Source organism: Choloepus didactylus, chromosome 13 (genome assembly GCF_015220235.1).
Source record: "Choloepus didactylus isolate mChoDid1 chromosome 13, mChoDid1.pri, whole genome shotgun sequence".
NCBI classification, from domain to species: Eukaryota; Metazoa; Chordata; class Mammalia; order Pilosa; family Megalonychidae; genus Choloepus; species Choloepus didactylus.
The window spans coordinates 79369979-79391970 of NC_051319.1; positions in this window are offsets into that span (position 1 = coordinate 79369979).

Below are 21992 nucleotides of genomic sequence, written 5' to 3' on the forward strand. Positions count from 1 at the left end.
CATACTCCAAACAAAATAAATCCTAATAGACCTACTCTGAGACACATACTAATAGAATGTCAAATGCCAAAGATAAAGAGAAAATTCTTAAAGCAATAATAGAAAAGCGATTCATCATATGCAAGGAATCTTCCATAAGACTAAATGCCAATTTCTCATCAGAAACCATAGAGGTGAGAAGGCAGTGTTATATGTTTAAGGTACTGAAAGAGAAAAACTGCCAGCCCCAAATTCTTTATCTGGCAAAACTATCACAATTAAGGTTTAAAGTGAAAGGATGGAAAAGGTTATTCTGTGCAAATAACCAAAAAGGGTTGGGGTAGCTATACTAAATTTCAACAAAATAGACTTTAAGTCAAAAGCTGTTCTAGGAGACAAAGAAAGCCACTGTTTGTTAATAAAAGGACAACTCACCAAAAAAAAAAAATAATCAAAAATGGTGCCCCAAAATACATGTGGCAAACACTGGCAAAACTGAAGGGAAAAGTAGACACCACTACAGTCATAGTTGGAGACTTCAAATACCTCAATCTCATCAATAGATAGAATATCTAGAGGTAACATCAATAAGGAAACAGATAATTTGAATACTATGATAAATGAACTAGACCTAAGAGACATATACAGAACATTGCACCCCCAAACAGTGGGATATACATTCTTCTTAAGTGCACATGGATCCTTCTCCATGGTAGACCATAGGTTGGCTCCCAAAAAAAGTCTCAGTAAATTTAGAAAGATTGAAACCATACAAAACATCTTCTCTGACCATAATGGAATGAAGCTGGAAATCAGTAACAGGCAAAGAACTGGACTGTCACGAATATATGGAAGTTAAATAAAAGTCTCTTAAATGATCAGTGGGTCAAAGAAGAAATTGCAAGGAAAATCGGTAAGTATCTTAAGATGAATAAAAACAAGAACACAACATATCAAAACTTACGGGATACACAACTATATGATGATGCTGTGAGCCATTGATTGTATACTTTGTATGGATTATATGGTGTGTGAATATATCTTAATAAAAATGCATTTAAAAAAACAGGCCTTAGATGAAAGTAAAATCCAAACTTGCTTAAGTAAAAAAGAAATCCTTATTTTTGAAAATCAGAAAGCCAGTATGGAGTATGCCATATACCAGTATAGATTGTCATTATAGTTTAAATAGAAGAATTATAGTTAGTGAAAAACTGTAGCAGTTGTAATAAAATTTAGCAGCTCATGAGAACTATGAGAAGATCATTTCCATAAATAAATGTATTGCCCAGAAATAGTGACTTTGTAGGATACTGAAAAGAATTTCCAGGGCCTAGAGTAATGTATTGCATGAATAACCAAGGTAAATATCTGAGTTAATGAATATGCTTCTCTGTTACAGAGGTGATTAAAGAAAATCTCCTAACCATTTTACAATCCCTCCACAACATAAACTTCAAACAGATAAGAACCTCCATGCAATAAGACAGTGTAAGGGAAAAATAAAATCTCCCCAGATATCCACCAGAGCAATAGAAAATGAGAAATGGAGGTGGAAGCACATCTACTGATTACCCATGTGTATTAGGATTCTCTAGGGAAACAGAACCAACAAGAGATATCTGTAAATATAAGATTTTATAAAAGTGTCTCACGCAACTGTGAGGATGCACGAGTCCAAATTCTGTAGGGCAGGCAGTGAACTGTCAACTCCAATGAAGGTGTTTAGTGAACTCCTTAGGAGATGCTGGCTAGCTGAAGAAGTGAAGGTTCTCTCTCTCCCCCTTAAAAGTCTTCAACGGATTGGATTAAATCCAGCCGACTGAATTCTCTCATTGTGGAAGACACGCCCTTCATTGATGTAATCAGTCACAGGTGCAGTCAATTGATGATTTAATAAACCAGCCTTCTGGTTTATTAACTAGCCACAAATATCCTTGAAGTAACATGCCAGTGCTTGCTTGACCAGACATCTGGACACCATCACCTGGCAAAGTTGACACATGAACCTAACCATCACACCATGTCAAAAAGTATATGAGAAAATGTAAATTGTGATAAATAGCTAATGGGAGTAAACTGATAAGTTTTTGAGAATATTTTGAAAGAATTTTTCAATATCTTAAATGTACATAAAGAAATTCTCACATCAGGGCACAAAGCCATATACGCATGGATATTCCTTTCAACAACAGAAAATAATGAAAATCTAAATGGGCCAGCTGTCATTCATTTGTACAGTTGGTAATCATCTGTTACATTTCAGAGGTGCTGGCCTGGAAAAGACACAAGTCCCCTTTTAAGTAAAAACCGATAGTTGCAGGATAGCATATATTAGTACTAGCCCATTTACCTATATATTCTATGTATTCAATTTATGTATATGCATTAAAATTGTTGAATATGCATAGCAAATTGTGATTATCTCTGAAGAATGGTGTGTGTGGTGGGAGAGAGGGACTTTCATTTTTTACTTTATGTAATTCTGAATTTTAAAAAAGTGCAAGCATTTGTCATTTTGATAATTTTAAAAGGATACCTGGGGAAATATTTGCAAATAAAATATTCATTTAATCCTTTAAAAAAAAACAAACAAAAAAACTTATGAGATCATGAAGGCAGCACTAAGAGGGAAATTTGTAGCCCCAAATGCTTACATTTAAAAAAAAGAATGATAAAATCACAAACCTAACTCTAGTTCTAGAGGAACTAGAAAAAGAACAGCAGAGTAATCCCAAAGCAAGCAGAAAGAAATAGCCAAGATTATAGCAGAAATAAATGAAATTGAAAATGAAAAACAAAAGAGAGAAATAACAAAACCAAAAGTTAGTTCTTTGAAAAGGTCAATAAAATTAACAAAGCTTTAACTAGACTGACAGGAGAAAAAAAAAAAAAAAGATGGAAGACACAAATAAATAAAATAAGAAATGAGAGATGGAACATTGCTACTGACCCCACAAATAAAAAGAATCATAAGCACAAACTGAACAACTGTATGCCAACAAACCAGACAGCTGAGATGAAATGGAAAAATTCATATAAGCACACAAACTATGGACACTGACTCTAAAAAAAATAAAAGACCAATTGCATGTAAAGAGAATCAGTCATCAAAAATCTCTCAAAAAAGAAAAGCCCAAGACCAGATGACTTCACAGATGAATTCTACCAATCATTCCAAGAAGAATTAATACCAATCCTGCACAGACTCTTTCAAAAAATGAAGAGGAGGGAACACTACCTAACTCATTCTATGATGACATCACCCTGAAAGTAAAGCCAGTAAAACATACTACAAGAAAGGAAAATTACAGACCAATCTCTCTAATGAATATAGATGTAAGACTTCTCAAAAAAAAAAAACCTTGCGAATTGAATGCAACAGCACATTAAAAGAATTATACACCATGATCAAGTGGGTTTTATCCCAGGTATGCAAGAGTGGTTCAACACAAGAAAATCAATTAATGTAATACATCACATTAACAAAACGAAGGGGAAAAACCACATGATCTTCTTGATTGACACAGAAAAGGCATTTGACAAAATCCAGCATCCTTTATTGACAGAAAAACTTTGAAAAATAGGAATAGAAGGAAACTTCTTCAGCGTGGTAAAGGGGGAATACGAAAAACCCACAGCTAACATCATATTCAGTGGTGAAAGACTGAAAACTTTCCCTCTAAGATCTGGAACAAGACAAGGATGTCCACTGTCACAACTGTTATTCAACATTGTGCTAGAAGTTCTAGCCAGAGAAATTAGGCAAGAAAAAGACATAAAAGGCATCCAAATTGAAAAGAAAGAAGTAAAACTTGCACTATTTGCAGATGTCATGATCCTATATATAGAAAGTCCCAAAAAAACCTACAACAAAGCTACCAGAGCTAATAAATTAGTTCAGCAAAGTGGCAGGATACAAGATCAGCATGCAAAAATCAGCAGTGTTTCTACAAACTAGTAATGAGCAATCTGAGGAAATCAAGAAAAAATTTCACTTACAATAGGAACCTAAAAAAAATCAAATATCTAAGAAAAAATTTAACCAAGGATGTAAAGGATTTATACACAGAAAACTACAAAACATTGCTAAAAGAAATTGAAGACCTAAGTAAATGGAAGGACATTCTATGTTCATGGATTGGAAGACTAAATATTGTTAAGATGTAAAATGTATGCAAATTAATTTACAGATTCAATGCAATCCCAATCAAAATTCCAACAGCCCACTTAGCAGAAATGGAAAACCCAATTATCAAATTTGCTTGGAAGGGTAAGGGACCCCAAATAGCCAAAAACATCTTGAAAAAGAAGAATGAAGTTGGAGGACCCACACTTCCTGATTTTAAGCATATTACAAAGCTACAGTGATCAAAACAGCATGGTACTGGCATAGGTATAGACACACAGACCACTGGAATTGAATTAAGAGTTCAGAAATAGACCCTCACATCTATGGCCAATTGATTTTTGACATGGCTACCAAATCCACTTAACTGGGAAAGAATAGTCTCTTCAAAAAATGGTTCTGACTCCCAGGGGTGTAAATCTCCCTGGCAACGCAGAGTATGACTCCTGGGGATGAATGTGGACCCGGCATCGTGGGACTGAGAGTATCTTCTTGACCAAAAGGGGGATGCAAAATGAGGTGAAATAGTTTCAGTGGCTGAGAGGTTCCAAATGGAGTCGAGAGGTCACTCTGGTGGACATTCTTGTGCACTATATAGATAACACCTCTTAGGCTTTAATGTATTGGAATAGCTAGAAGTAAATACCTGAAACTACCAAACTCCAACCCAGCAGTCTGGACTCCTGAAGACAATTATAGAATAATGTAGATTACAAGGGGTGACAGTGTGATTGTGAAGACCTTGTGGATCACACCCCCTTTATCTAGTGTATGGATGAGTGGAGGAATGGGGATAAAAACTAAAGGACAAATGGGGTGGGATGGGGGGATGATTTGGGTGTTCTTTTTTCACTTTTATTTTTTATTTTTGTTCTGTTTCTTTCTGATGTAAGGAAAATGTTCAGAGATAGATTGTGGTGATGAACGCATAACTATGTTATCATACTGTGGACAGTGGATTGTATACCATGGATGATTGTATGGTGTGTGAATGTATTTCAATAAAACTGAATTTAATTAAAAAAAATGGTTCTGGGAGAGCTGTGTATACATATACAAAGAATGAAAGAGGAGCCCATCTCATTCCATATACAAAAATGTACTCAAAATAGATCAAAGACCTAAATATAAGAGCTGTAAAACTCTTAGAAGAAAAATCTAAGGAAACATCTTTAGGATCTTGTATTAGGCAATGGTTTCTTGGACTTTATACCCAAAGCAAGGAAAGAAAAAATAGGTAAATGAGACCCCCACAAAATTAAAAACTTCTTTGTATCAAAGGACTTTGTCATGAAAGTGAAAAGACAGCCTACTCAATGGGAGAAAATATTTGGAAACCACATCTGATAAGAGTTTGATATACAGAATATTTAGAGAAATCCTAAAACTCCACAATTAAAGCATAAACAACCCAATTTAAAAATGGGCAAAAGACTTGAATAGACATTTCTCCAAAGAGGATGTAAAAATGACTGAAATGCACATGAAAAGATGCTCATCATCACTAGCCATTAGGGGAATGCAAATCAATACCACAATGAGATACTATTTCACACCCACTAGAATGGCTACTATTTAAAAAAGAAACAGAAAATTACAAGTGTTGGAGACAATGTGGAGAAATAGGAACACTCATTCATTGCTGGTAGGAATGTAAATTGGTGTATCCACTGTGGAAAATAGTTTGGCCATTCCTCAGGAAGCTAAATATAGAATTACCATATGACCCAGAATTCCCACTACTATGTATATACCCAGAAGAATTGAAAGCAGGGACTCGAATAGATATTTGCACACCAATGTTCACAGCAGCATTATTCACAATTGCCAAAAAATGGAAGCAACCCAAGTGTCCATCAACCAATGAATGGATTAACAAAATGTGGTATATACATACCATGGAATATTATTCACCTGTAAAGAGGAATGAAGTCCTGATGCATGCTACAACATGGATGAACCTTGAGGACATTATGCTGAGTGAAATAAGCCAGGCATAAAAGGGCAAATATTGCATGATCTCATTGATATGAATTAATTATAATAAGCAAACTCATAGAATAAGAATCTAGAGTATAGGTTACCAGGGGATGGTCTGGGGGTAGAGAATGTGGATCTGATGCTTAATTTGTACAGAATCTTTCCTGGTTGATTGTAAAGGTTTGGAAATGGATGGTAGTGATAGTGACACATTATTGTGATTGTAATTAATAGCGCTGAATTATGTTTGTGAATGTGACTGAAAGGGGAAGTTTGGGGTCGTTGTATGTTACTAGAATGAAAGAAGATAAAACATGGGACTATGTAACACTATGTAACACAGTGAACCCTATTGTGGACCATAGACTGGGGTTAATAGTACAAATATAAGAACTTTCAGGAGTTATAACAAATATATGACTTGAATACAGGTGTTAATAATAGGGTGGTAGATGGGAAAAATATGCCTATGTAACTATGGACTATAGTTGGTACTATTTTAATATTCCTTTATCAGCTGTTAACAAAAGTACCACACTAACGCAAAGTGTTAACAGTAGGTGGTTTATAGGAATGCTGTATATTTTATGTGACTTTTCTGTAAACCTACAACTTGTCTGATTAAAAAATACTTTTTTAAAAATTTAAAAAACATTATGCTAAATGAAAGAAAACAGTCACAAAGTACTAAATATTGTATGATTCCAAAAAATATAAATAAATCTATATAGACAGAAATAGATTAGTGGTTATGTAGGACTGGGAAGGTTAGAGAGATTAAGAGGTGACTGCTAAGAGGTATGGAGTTTTTCTTTTTTGGAGTAATGAAAATGTCATAAAATTGATTGTGGTGATGAATGCACAACTCTGTGTATATAGTAAAAGCCATTGATTGTACACTTTGGATGGATTGTATGGTATGTAAATATATGTCAATAAAACTTATTTTTTTAAAAGAAGGAATTAAATACATACCTTTTGGCTAGTGGGAGCCTTTACTTAATGATGAGTTCCTGCTTGGTAGAATGCTAAGTAAACATTTAAATCATTCATTCTATCTGCCCCAACTTCCTCCTCCCCGCTCCCTCCCCCTTTCCCTCTCCCACTTTCTCTCCCTTCCTTTCTTCTCCTTCTCCCTTCCCTTCTCCCTCTCCCTTCCTCTCTCTCTACACCCCTCTCTCTCTGTGTTGACAGAGACTGGAAATGGTTACAGGTAGGAGAGATTAGTCACCACAACTTTTAGAGGTGAAATAAGCAATGAGGGTGGAAATTTTATTACAAAAATAATATTAATATGGGGAATCGTTTCTAAAATTTCCTAATATATGTGGTGGTTGACTTATCCTAGAAGATAGGAAGCTAAAGAAGCATTTTCCAACAAACCATTTCCTTTTTCATTTATAGAATAATGAAGGGGTCAAGTTGTGATCCTCACAATGAATTGGGTGTTATGTTTGGTTTGCTTTAAATTAACGTGTAAGGTATTTAACGTGAAAATTTTTCTCTGTTTATGGAATGTGGACATACAACTTTGTACATTTGCTAATTTGGTACTTAAAGTTTAAAAGGATGTAGCCAGCAGGAAGTTTTCTGGCTGAAGGCCCAAAAGGAGTATTATCTAAGTCAGGGGTGGCAAATATGTAATACATATACCATTACTTTCCTTCCCCTGCCCAAGGCAGACATCAAGCATGGTATTCTGTCAACCAATGCCAAGACATGTTCCAGGATTTTGCTCATCACAGAATCTTTCTCAACTGCTAATGGATTAAAGTTAGCGTATGGATCAAAATCTGCTTGTCGTCCTGATTAAGATGAATTTACCTTAATCCAGTGTCTGGATTTCAATGTAGAAGATTCCTCTCTAATAAGAGGAAGCCCCATTATCCAGAGTGTTTCCTCCTTGATCTTAGAACTTTGGGAAAGTGTGGAATGAGAGTAAAAAGAGTGATGAAGAAGTTTACAAGCTTTTCCAACCAACTTCATGGTCCAGTCTGAAATCTGTTTTCTTCTCTGGGGACATTGGAATTGCTCCAGGATCTGGAAAATGTTTGCCTAGGGAGTACTGGATGGACAAATGAACCTCTGGTTCTCAGTTCCCCCTTTCACTCCCTAGAGCCCATGTTTTTCAACTGGGGGCACCTGCATATGGGACAGATGGTGCAACAAGCCACAGGATGAACATGGTGACACAGGGTGTCTTTATTTGCTATGACAAATACCACATAATGGGTTGACTTAAACAACAGAAATTTATTGTCTCACGGTCTTGGAAGCTAAAAGGTTTGCTTCCTCCCAGAATCAGTAGCATTCTGGTGCTGACTTGCTGCAATCCTTAGGGTTCCTTGATTTGCATCTCTGTCTCATGTCACATGGTGATGTCCTCTCCATTCTCCCTGCTCTTCTGGTTTCTCCTGACTTCCTGCTTCTAGAGCCTCCCTATGGTTTTCTTTTAATAAGGCCTCCAGCAATTCAGATTAAGGCCCATTCTGTTTCAGTTGGGCCATACCTTAACTAAAAATAACTTCTTTAAGAAATACTATTTACAGTGGGTTCACACACCAAAGGTAAAGATTAAGAACATGTCTAAATTTGGGTGCATACTTCAGTCTGCCATATGGGGCATCAGTGTTTCTTTAAGGTTTAGAAATGGTTCTGGAGGAAGAGGAATAACCATTATTTTTATATTAAAATAAACTTGGACATCTTGTGGAGTGGTTGAAAAAATCCACCTTCCTTTGTAAGAGTACAATATAAGACTTCAATGACATTTAACCCCTCTAATATTTTACCTCTGTCTGCTCTCTTGCTCAGCCATGAAGTTATTTGGCCGTATCTGGCCATAGAGCCATGACCCCATGGGAATTGCTTGTCCATATATAGAATATAAACGTCCTCCCTCTTTCTATCTCCTGCTTGCTACGGGCAGAGGATGAGGAGGCTAACTCTCCATAACTTACTACAATACAGTGTCCACCTTCACAGCTTATAGCCACTAATATTTTACCTAAGGTAAGAAATAGTGGTGATTATCTGCACTGAGGTCCATATGAGATTAAAAGAAGATCACTCCAGACTGGGATTTAAATTAGATGTGACCTTTCCCCAGTAAGGCTTTCTGTATCCCATTGGGTATAAATATACAATCAGGGAAGATGACGCTACACCTATTCCTTATTTAAACCACTCTTTTCAAGCAAGAATCTCTTAGTTTTAAAATTCTTAATAAGAATTCGGTGTGGGAACAGACCATTTTATCCTAAGATTCATTCCAGAATGTACCAAGCCCAGTCAATAGACTATCCTCACTCTAGCAAACACTTACAGAACCACAGTAGGTATATTTCCTCACCCAGTTTCACCATCTGCTAGTACTTTGACCAGCAGAAAGCAAACAGCCTAGGGCCCCCTAGGGAAACACAGACCTAGATTACCCCAAACCATGGTAAACAGATGTGTTTGGCCCACTGAGTTTGAACCCTGAGATCACACCACACACAGACATGGTGAGAGCGTTGCCAGAGGTTACAACACACACATTCTTGGCACCATTGTTCTGATTGACTCAGACCAGCTGAAGGCCTTAAACTGAGTGATACTGCATTGTGACAATGGAAGAAATGATGCTCTCCTGTTCAGGGATTCTACTGCCTCTCCAGCTACTGACACCTCCTCAAAATAAACAAAAACTGCTACCATGAATGACTTTCAAACCTACTTCACTGTTCAACAACCCAACGTATCACATGCTCAGTGTACAGTGCATGCAAGGCGCTGAACTGAGCACTGTGAAGATGAGAAGGGAGGCAGGCAGCCAGGAAAGACTGACAAACTGGGTAGGGTCAACCTTGGAGGTGAAAGTGAGCAAGAGTGCAGGTCCAAGAGGAGTGAGTGAGGTGGAGGAAGTGTTGGTTGTCCTAATTCCTCCTGTAGCTGGCTGAGTCTGCAAAGCATTTCAGAGGACATTGTAAATCAAGCCTAAAATCCCACGTGAGCTTGTTTCCAACAATAAAGATGGGATTGTTGAACTTGATTAGATTCTGGAGAGATTGGAACTGCTCCAGGAATATTTTTGTTGGATGCTCTGAGAGAAGATATGGCAGTAATTAGTGAATGTTTAAATTTATTTGAGCAAGGAATAGATAAATTTGTGTTGTTTTTTATATTTTCAAATTTTTTAAAAAAGAATTTATGAAGAAGTATATCAGCAGACATACAAAACAATTCTTTCTGTTACTGCTAAATAGAAAATATCAAGAAAATGAACTTGATTGGCCCTGTTGGGCATAAGAGAGAAGGTGACTTTCAGAGTGAATCACTCTGTGAAAATTGAATTTTAGCCAAACAGCAGGATAAACTTCAAGGGGAGTGCTAACAGTCCTGGCAGCATCTCTGTGATTCCAAAATCAGGCAATTTATTTCTTTTGGAGTTGTTATTTTCTTTATGCAACTAACAAAAGAATACCCCCATTCCAGCACCTTTGCCTCAGAAACAAGAATCAAAGTATGCCCTTTGACTTCAAGGGTTGAATTATAACAGAAGGAGTGCTTGGCATTCTGTGGGAGCCTGTGGTGTGTGTCTCAGCCTTCACGGGACTTCAGGAAATTTCATTTTGTTGGTTTAATTTCTGGAAGGTTTATATACCTAATTGCAATCTCATTGAAAGCATTCCTTATGGTCTGCTCAATTTAAAACTTTTGATGAGGAATTAGAGGAGAGACATAGCGAAAATGATTGAGCCAGGGAAACAGCTCTAATTCCCACAATTCGTTAGCATGTTTTGCATATTGTCAACACTCTGCACATCTCTTTGTATTTTACCAGTGCCAAACCATACAGAAACAGCAGGGCTATCAGAGAAGAGCAAAGAGTCGGCGATGTGCTCCAGCAAGCAGAGAGAATCCCGCGTGGGAATATGCATTCAGCTTAGCTGGAGGCCACCACATTTTTAATAGCAATAGCAGAGGCTTTTCAACTTACCATTTAAGAGCAATGTTAGTTGGAAGAGGGATTTCTAGTCCATGGTTATTGAAACAAAAATCACCTATTAAATGACAGTGCTTTAGTGTACAATACCAAATATTTTTAAACATCTTTTTATTATCATAATTCACAGCTTGTCCCTTTTCTTCTCCAAGCTTTGATGTTAAAAAAAAAAAAAAAAGGTGAAAACTTTTGCTTTGCCAAAAATAGAAGGATTACAAATAAGTCCTCCATTTAGAATTCAGGGGACTTTGTTCCTTGGTGTGCATCTTTTAATGAGAACAAAACACCTTTTTGATTTTTACTTTACTACCTCATTTGTTCCTGCTCCTTGCTTGTGTGGCAGGGTCAGGGTTTATTCTTTTTTTTGAATGTACCAAAACTGAAGTTCAGACAAGTTGAGTGATGGCTTTTGGACCTTGACTCCTGGGAAACTGTTGTCCACATCCATTCTCCTGTCTTCAAGGACGGTCCCTCTGAGATGAATTCTAATTCCCCATTTCTCCTGACACCAGAGCTCTAGGCCTGAATATGTATGGTAAAGATTTTTCCTTGTATGTCTGACTTCCACCTCAAACACAGAAGCCTGAAATCAAAGATAGTACTCTCTTCTGGGACAGACTGAAAATGTGAGAGTGATAAGAACTAATTATAGAGTCTTACCTGGGGAGGTCATGCCTGAAAGTGAGGGGGTGGTTCTGGAACACTGATGGATTGAAGCAGGGACCAAGTAAGTTAGGGAACTCATGTAGACTCACCTCCCTCTTCTGTGATAAGTAGAAGATATGTGGGTGGTGAGGAAATGACTGTGAGCTTGAGATTGAACATGGTTTGGGCTGGCCACTGCTGCTGTTAAATGAGAAATGAAAAAAAAAAAAAAAAAAAAAGGAATTGCCAAAGAGCTGGCCCCAGGAAGCCAGACTCTGGACTCTCTCCAGCAGCGTCTAGCTGCCCAGGAGTAGAAGCAAAGGAAGCAACAGTGGGAGGAAGCAAAATGGCTAACTCACAGGGTCAGCAGCTTGACTGGAAAGTCTGAACATGAGAGGCAGGAAAGGAGAAGGCACAGGGAACAAGGGAGTGGTGTGAGAAGCTAAAGTCATTCTGGAGTGATCAGTGGCACGACTACCCTAAATATTCTCTTTTTTTCCAACACCTTCATGCATCAACCACCATCATGCATGCTTATGAGTTTGCCTACCTGAACCTTCTCTTTTCTTCCTTTCTTTCTACCTAAATTTCCTTCCCATCCTTAGGGCTCAGCTCAAGTCCTACTGCTGCACAAAGTCCTTCTAGCTGTTCCTAGATTTGTCAGTGCCCCTTCTCTAAATTCCCTCAAAATGTGATCTGGGCCACTTAAATTATTTCAGACTTAATAGACTTATCTTATGCCTTTTACATCTCATTTCATTGTGAAGTTGTGCCACCTTCCTAAGGATAAAGACTATGTCATAGTCTGTTTTTATTTCCCTAACACAGTTAAAAACTGTTTGAACACATAAAATATGCTTAATAGTAACAAGTATCGGTTGATTATATGGTAAATAAATGGCATTACTATTATTTTAAGGCTATTTAGTGGATTTTGTAAGACTTGATATTTGAGAATTTGCAATATGCTATCCCAGTCACTCATGACAAGTTTGAAATTGCTGTCAAATCTTATTTCCACGATTATTGATCTCTATGAATCATTTGCTTCCAATCAAATATTCCTGGGAGATGATCCCAAGAATTTATTTGCACAGTTATTAAATTATGACAGAATCAAAAGAACTAAGAGTTTCTCCAGATGTTTTTTTTTTTTATTCCCTTGGGTTAAGGGTGGAGTAAGTTTGCACTTTCTTTTAATATGATGAAAGGCACCTTGCAACAAATAAATATTAAGAGGTAGGTTATGATGAAGGAAAACAATGAGTGTATTTTACAGAAGATAAGTTTTTCTTTTCATGGAGCAAAATGGCTGGCAAGAGGTCAACTCTGTCTCTAACTATTTGGTGACCTGGAGGAAGGAACTTCCTCTTTCTGCCCCGCTTTTCCCATCTGAGAGCTGCAGGGGAAGACTTTCAGCTTAAATGGTGTGGAAATGTTGGAATCACTACCTCCAGCAAGTTTTCATCTCCACATGTGGTCTTCAACTAGTGGGCACCATTGGGCAGACTTCAGAGCCCCTGCCTCTGCACTCAGAGCAGACTGTTTGCATTTCTAATCCTGATTGACGCATTTGGTTCTGAAATGACCCAGGATTGTGAAAGTTGGTGGAATAATTCGATTCCATCAGCTCTTCTAAAGGTCTGCCCTGGCCTTCTGGTTTTGAGTCATACCCATACTGGAAGCTTGCAGTTTTGCTACCCCAGCCCGTTGCCATCGAAACAGAGTTCATCCTTTGTAGAACATGCTGATCCTTCCAGTGCATTGCTCTCCTTTTTAATACAGCGATTAGTTTCTTTCTGCATTTAAGACAGCTATCAGTCTCACTGAGATCATGGGCCAATTTTCACATGCGAAAGATCAGAGATGACTTGAGTTGTAGAAGTTCAGAGCAGAGGAAAAACACAGGAATCATTCTAGCCAAATCCTCTCGTTTTACAAAAGAAATTGAAGTCTAGAAAGGAGAGGTGACTGGTCCAAAGCCACCCAGCCCTCAGTGACTAAAGCAGGGCTGGAAACCAGGGATAATTGTGAGATAGAGGTAGAACCAAAAAGGAACCCTCACCGGATAGATCCCATACCTTTCATTACCTTAACTGTCCTCTGTGGAAGCTCTTCAGAGCCATCTGTGATGACATCCATTTTGTGGATGGTATGTGAGTTGCAGTTTGTTTTGGTCTGTTTTTGAGAAAATGTCCTCTATTTATTGGCTACTTATTATGTGCCAAGCACTGGGCTAAGCTCTTGGAACACATTATGTCTCATTTCATCCTGGCCATGCAATGTAATATTTCGAGCATGGGCTTTGGGGCAGCAGATCTGGGCTTAAATCCCAGCTCCACTTCTTAAGAGCCGCGTGGGTTTGGACCAATAATGTACCCTCCCTGCACCTCACTCTCCTCTGCTTGAAACTGGGAATTATAATAGAACCTTCTTCCAGAAATGAGTATTCAGTGCGATAAATCATGTAAGCCAGTTAGCACAGGACTTGGCCCATAAGAAGAAGTACACCATGAACTGTTAGTTATTGTTTTCATCAGTCTTAGGCATTAGTTTTCTTCATATATATGTACAGGCACCATTACATTTAGAAAGTGAAGGAATTATTTAAAATGTATGTAACTATTGGAATAGCTAGAAGTAAATACCTGAAACTACCAAACTCCAACCCAGCAGTCTGGACTCCTGAAGACAATTATATAATAATGTAGATTACAAGGGGTGACAGTGTGATTGTGAAGACCTTGTGGATCACACCCCCTTTATCCAGTGTATGGATGAGTGGAGGAATGGGGATAAAAACTAAAGGACAAATGGGGTGGGATGGAGGGATGATTTGGGTGTTCATTTTTCACTTTTTTTTTTATTCTTGTTCTGGGTCTTTCTGATGTAAGGAAAATGTTCAGAGATAGATTGTGGTGATGAACGCATAACTATGTTATCATACTGTGGACAGTGGATTGTATACCATGGATGATTGTATGGTGTGTGAATGTATTTCAATAAAACTGAATTTAATAAATAAATAAAAAATAAAATGTATGTAACTATAAATGTGTTGATATTGTATTATTTCTCAGTTCATATAATGATTTTTGAAGAAAATGCATAAAACCTAAAAAATATATAGTATTCTTCAAAAGCAGCTAATTTTTTTGTGATTCCTCTCTTTGCCTCCATTACAAAAAAAAAAAAAAAAAAAAAGGAAAAAAAAAGACTCCAGATAAAAGGCATCACACTTCTTCCTGATTTTTTTTTTTTTTTTTAAGGATTGGCATTCTGTTTATGACTATGACCAGATGTCCCTTTCTGCTTTGGGATTATATACTTTTTAATCTGTAGGAGATAATGAGTTGCAGTTAATTTCTTTTCACAGAGGAGACAGTGAAGTCTTTGATTCCCCAGATTGGTTAATGTGGATGTGTTTCTCAGAACCATGCGTTAGAACTCTAAAACAATATGCTTACAAGTTACACAAGTTCTTCCCTTCTTGACAGTCATCAAAGTTAACACGTCATATCCCAAGTATTCTACTTGATTCCATGGGACAGGCTGTTTGCAGTTTGTGCATTTTTAAACCTAAAATCTGGGGTTCTATATATAAATAGAATGCACAGTTGGACAACAGCATTGCCATCAGGGTGAGATCACTTCCAGGAAAACACTGAAATGTAGCAATGGGAATAACATCTGGCCTTTCAACAGTTGCATTTGATTTAGACTTGGACATCCTACATGAAATAGAGCCTGTATTTATTAATGACTTCAGTTTCCATGCAATTCACTTATTTTAACTTGAAAAGCAAGACCTCCACAGCCTATTCATTAAAACTACTATGTTTAGGGTATGGATGCAAAGCTCACTTGATTTAATAATTGCTTGCTTGGCTGTTTGTCCTTGGCCTATATACACTCACCTCATACCACACCAAAGGAATATAGAGAGGAAAGTTTGTCTTCATTTGTTGATTATAGGCTGGACTGGGAAAAATATGTCCATTAAATAATATCACAACCTTCTAGCCCTGGGAAAAGACCAAACTATGAATCTTTCTGTCTGTCTGTCTTTCGGTATCTGGGTATCATTTTTTATTTTCCTGGTGTAATAATGGTACCCCCAGTTTTTTTTTTGCTGATTATATGACCAACCAAAATAAAGACAGTTCCCAAACTTCTCTGAAAGTAGGTGTGAAAGTAACTAAGTTTTGGCCCATGGGATGTAAGCAGATATAGTACTTGGAAATTCTGGAAAATGTCTTTAAAGGGAGGTTGTGAATCCTTCTTTTCTTCTCCTTTCTGTGTTTGGAATATGGTGTCAATGACTGGGAGCTTCGGCAGACATCTTGGCCAGAGGTGGCCTTAAAAATGGAAGATACATAGTGGAACAACAAGATAGAAAGAGCCTGGGCCTCTTACATTGTGGTAGATTGAACTGTGTACCCCAATTCAGACATATTCCCAATCCAGATTTCTGTGGGTGTGAGCCCACTGTACATAGAACGTCTTGATGATGTTATTTTTAGTTAAGGTATGGCCCAACTGAAGGAGGAGGATCTTAATGTGGATTATTGGAAGACGTATAAATAGAAGGCCACAGGAAAGAGCTAGAAGCAAGAAATCAGCAGGAACCCAGAAGAGGAAAGGAGAGAACATCACCATGTGATGGAAAACAGATATAAAACCAAGGAACCCCAAGGGTTATGGCAAGCCAGCACCAGAAGGCTAACAACCTTTGGAAGAAGCAAGCCTTTTAGCCTCTGAAACTGTGAGACAATAAATTTCCATTGTTTGTGTCAATCCATTGTGTGGTTTTTGTCATAGCATCCTGACAAACTAAGACAGACATTGTTGCGGTTTGCTAAAGCTGCCGGGATGTAATATACCAGAAATGGGTTGGCTTTTAACAATGGGGATTTATTGAGTTACAAGTTACAATTCTAAGGCTGTGAAAATGTCCAAATTAAGGCATCAACAGGAGGATACCTTCTCTGAGGGAAAGGCGGCTGGCATCTAGGGTCCCTCTGTCACATGGGAAGGCACATGGGCAGAGTCTGCTGGTCCTTCTCTCCCAGATTTAGCTTCTGGTTCAGTGGCTTTCTCAGCTCCTGTAGGTCCTTTCTTCCCGTCTCCGGGACAAATTCTGGATTTCATCTCTTAGCTTCTCTCCAAAATGTCTCTGCCTTTTATTCTCTCATAAAGGACTCCAGCAAGAAGATTAAGACCCACCTTGAATGGGCTGGGTCACATCTCAATTGGAATAGCCTAATCAAAATGTCCCACCCACATAGGTCTGCCCCCCACAAGAAAGGATTAAAAGAACATAGGCTTTTCTTGGGTATATAACAGATTCAAACCAGCACAGACACCATAGAGGGTCTTAATAGGCCTGGACAGAGAACTTCCAGACTTTTGTGGAAAATGGCACAAAAACAGAAATGTACACAAAACAAAAATATACAGCTTAAGGATTTATCGAAAGGGAAAGCTCCATGTAACTACGCTTTGGTCAATTTTTGTAAATATTCCAAGTGCACTGAAAAAAATGTGTCTTATGCAGTTTGGGGATACACTGTAGAAAATGTGTCCATTCTATCAGTTTGTTAATCATGTTGTTTACATTTTCTATATCTCTACTGGCTTTTTATCTGCATCTTCTGCCAGTTACTGAAGTAAGTTTGTAAAAATCTCTGAATATGTCTGTGCATTTCTCTTTCTCTTAGTGCTTAATACTTGATTTGTGCATTAATGTTTTTGAGGCTCTTTTATTAGATGCATATGATTTTAGAGTAGCTATCCTCTGAAGTGAGCTATTTATTTTTTAAAAGTATCCCTCTATCTCTAGTAATACGCTTTATCTTAAAGTTCACTTTGTCTTTGTATATTAATATAGCAAACCAAATATATTTAGTGATTTCCATGTTATATTTCTAACCCTTTATTTCAACCTTTCTGAATCTCTGTTTTAGATATCTCTTCATAATTGTATTTTTTTGATCAAGGCTTACAGTCTTGGTCTTTTAATAGGAACATGTAGACTCTTGTGGCCACTGTTAAGAGATAGGATAGACTCACACCCCAAATTTGTTTCAGATGCCAAGACTTAATGATGCCGCCATCACACACACACACACACACACACACACACACACACACCAAGAAGGAATGAAAAGGTTTACTACTTACATAATTGATGTATCTGGAATGAATAGGGAAGGCTTCCACAGCATGCCTGAAACAGCTTGAGAGAGCAAGGAAAAGAGACTGGCTAGGGGTTTTATTGTGGTTGGAGGGTGGGGCCAGGGTAAGGGTTTTCACACATAGGAGGGGACTTGCGTGGTTTGACTCTCTCACTGGTGCCAAAGGACAGGGCACCCAGACTTTCTTATCATCTTGCCCAGATGTAAGAGAGGGGTAAGAGGCAGAGGTGAAATTTAAAAGCTGTCAGCTATTAAATATCAAAAAATGGAGTCATACTCTTATTACATAGACCAATTACATTTAAAGTGAAATTGATTATATTTTCATTTAAATCTGCAATCTTCTCAGTGCTTTTCATTTTCCTGCGGTTCTATATTTTCCTTCCTCCCCATTCCTGCCTTTTTTCACCTGCCTTCTTTTTGACATATTATTTTTATATTACATTTCTCCCTCTATTAATTTGGGAGTTTTATGTGATCTTTAATCATTCTTTTAATATTCACTCTACAGATTACAGCATGCGTCCTTGACTTATCAAACTCCAATAATTATTGATGCTTTTTTTCTCTTTCTGGGCAGCACAATGATTTTAGAACACTTTAACTCTCTTGTTTGTATTTTAATTTTTTTTATCTTTAAACTTCACAATATAATGTTATTGTTTCATGCAGTCAAAAATCATTTAGGTTTACCCACATATTTTCCATTTTCATTGTCCTTTGTTTCTTTTTGCATTTCCAAGTTTCCATCTGTGATCATTGTCCTTCTACCTGAAAGATAATTTTTAATATTTCCTTTAGTGCAAGTTTGCTGGGGAAAAATTCTCTCATTTTTTGTTTGTCTGAAACATTATAAGGTCACCATTTCTGAACAATATTTTTTTGGGTGTGTAGAATTCTATGTTAGTGATTATATTCTTTCAGAACTCCAGAGATATTATTCCAATATTTTTGGCCTCTGTTATGTCTATTTAGATGACAGATGTCAGTCCAATAGTTGCTCCTTTGAAGGTAATCTGTTTTTATTTCTTAAAATTTTTTTTTTGTCGTTGGTTTTCATCAGATTTACTATAGGGTGTCTGTGGATTTCTTTTTATTCCTGTTTAGGGTTCCTAGAGCCTCTAGAATCTGTGGCTCAATATCTTTCATCAATTATTGAATGCTTTTAGTCACTGTCTCTTAAAATATTGCTTCTGATCCATTCTTTTTCTGATCTCCTTTGGAGATTGCAATTATACTTATGTAAAACCTGAGTCTCATTGTATTCACTCTGCCTGTTATAGTATCTTCTATATTTTCATTTTTTTTCTCTCTATGCTTCATTCTGAAGTTTAATTTTTTCTAATAAACACTTTTAAAATTCATCTGGGGATCTTATTATAACACAGATTTTGATTCACAAGGTCTGTGCTGGGGCCTAGGATTCTGCATTTCTAAAATAGCTCCCAGACATAAAGAAGTAAATTATGTAAAAACTAATCTGAATAAAGTATGGCCTTTACTTAATAATAATTGTTTCGGTTTGCTAATGCAGCCATATGCAAAATACCAGGAATGGATAGGCTTTTATTAAGGAGGTTTATTTGGTTACAAATTTATAGTCTGAAGGCCATGAAAGTGTCCAAATTAAGGCATCAACACAAGTATACCTTCACTGAAGGAAGACCAATGGTGTCTAGAAAATCTCTGTTAGCTGGGAAGGCATGTGGTTGGCATCTGCTGATCCCCGGGTTGTGTTCCAGCTCCTCTCTCAGCTCCTGTGTGTTCTTCAAAATGTTGCTCTTGGTGTGTTTTGTCCTCTCTTAGCTTCTCCAGAGCAAAGTGTCAGCAAAAGTCTGCTTTCAAAAAAAAAGTCTGGTTTCAATGGCCGTCTCCAAAATGTCTCTCTTGGCTGTGTCACAGAGTTCCTCCTCTTTGAGCTCTTATAGGGCTCCAGTGATTTCATTAAGACCCACACTGAATGGGTGGGGACACATCTCCATGGAAATAATCCAGTCAGAGTTATCACCTACAGTTGGGTGGGTCACATCTCCATGTAAACAACCCAATCCAAAGGTTCCAACCTAATCAAGACTAAATGTGTCTGCCCCCACAAGACTGCATCAAAGAACATGGCATTTTGGGGGACATAATACCTCCAAACTGGCACAATAATGTATCTATATTAGTTCTTTAATTGTAACAATTATACCATATTAGTGTAAAATGTTGTTCCGGTTTGCTAATGCTGCCATTATTCAAAGTACCAGAAATGGATTGGCTTTTATAAAGGGGATTTATTTGGCTACAAATTTACAGTTCTATGGCCATAAAAATTTCCAAACTAAGGCATCAACAAGAGGATACCATCACTGAAGAATGGCCAATGGCATCTGGAACACCTCTGTCAGCTAGGAAGGCATGTGGCTGGCGTCTGCTGTTCCTTTGCTCCTGGGTTGAGTTTCAGCTCCTCTCGCAGCTCCTGTGCATCCAACCATCTAGGGGTCCTCTCTTAGTTTCTCCAGAGCAAACCCGGGGCTAGCATCTCCAGACGTCTTCAAGCATCTCCAAGTGTCAGTGTTGGTATCGGCTCTTAGCTTCTCTCCAAAATGTTCCTCTTAGCTGCTCTGAGCTCCTTCTGTCTGTGAGCTCTCTTATAGGACTCCAGTGATTTAATTAAGACCCACCCTGAATGGGCGGGGTCCACATCTCCATGGAAATAATTTAATCAAATGTTTCTACCCTAATTAACTCTGTTGATTAATCAGTCTGCCCCCACAAGATTGCATTTAAGAATATGGCTTTTCTGGGGGACATAATATATCCAAACTGGCACAGATGTTAACAACAGGGGAAACTGACAGTGGGTAATATGGGAACTCTCTATACTATCTTTGCAACTTTTCTCTAAACCTAAAACTATTCTAAAATAAAAAGTTTACTTTTAAAAAGTTCCCAGGTTCTGACAGTGCTGCTGTTTCACAGATTACACTTTAAGTGAAAGATTCTAACCTATCTTCCAGGTTAGCAATTCTCCCTTCAGTGATATCTAATCTGCTAGTAAACCAGAGTTTACTAATTTCATGAGTACTTAATTTCATGTATGTATTTTTCATTTCTGAGATTTTCATTTGATTCTTTATAATTTTTAATTCCCCAGCAAAAATTCTCAAGCTTTTCTTTTATCTCCTTGAATATGAATAGCATAGTTACCTTAATATCAGTATGGTAGCTCCAATATCTGAAGCCCTTGTGGGTCTGTTTCTTCTCTCTATTGTTCTTATTTTTGTCTCATATTGTCTTGTCTTTGAGTGACCCTAGTTATATTTAATCTTGTGCTGGACACTGTATTTACAAAAATGTTTTTTGAAATAATTAAAGGCCTAAAATGAGGTTATAATTCCAGAGAGGAATTACGTTTGCTTTTCCCAAATTCCTGAGCATCCCAGATAGCCAAGATTATCTCAAAACAACTTCAGGCATTGAGTTGATTCAAAGCAGAGCCATATTCCCTGCAAGGGCATACATACTTCTAGTTCCCATTGCCCCTGGGGCATAACCCTTAGGGGTCTCAATACAAAACAGGGGATTCACCTCTATCCCTTTCCAGTTGCCAGGCCCTGACTTCCATTGCTTGATCCCCTAGGATGTAAAAAGTGCTATTCAGTCTCTAAGTCTCTGAGAAGCCTCTTCTGGAATTAGCAAATTCCCCAGGGGCAATGTGGCCTAAATCTCTGGGCTTACCACCCCAGTCTTGTTCCTCATCTGGGTCTTGATCCAGTGATTCTTTACTAACATATTAGCACTCTGGTGCCTTTCAAGTAGAATACAAATGTGTGTATTCCTTAGTGGAATTAGTTTTCCTTAGTGGAATTAGTGATGTTATTTTTAGTTCTTCATTACAGTAGTGAAAATTCTTCCAGACTTCTTGACCATAAATGAAAAATAAACTTTTAACTTGTTTAAGTTGCCATTACTTTAGGTTTTCTGCTACTTATGACTAAATCCAATCCTATTACAATATTCCACAATTTTTTTGGCCCAAAGTGAGATTATTGGATAATTTGACTTAAAAGATTTGCCCAGGTTTGACAAC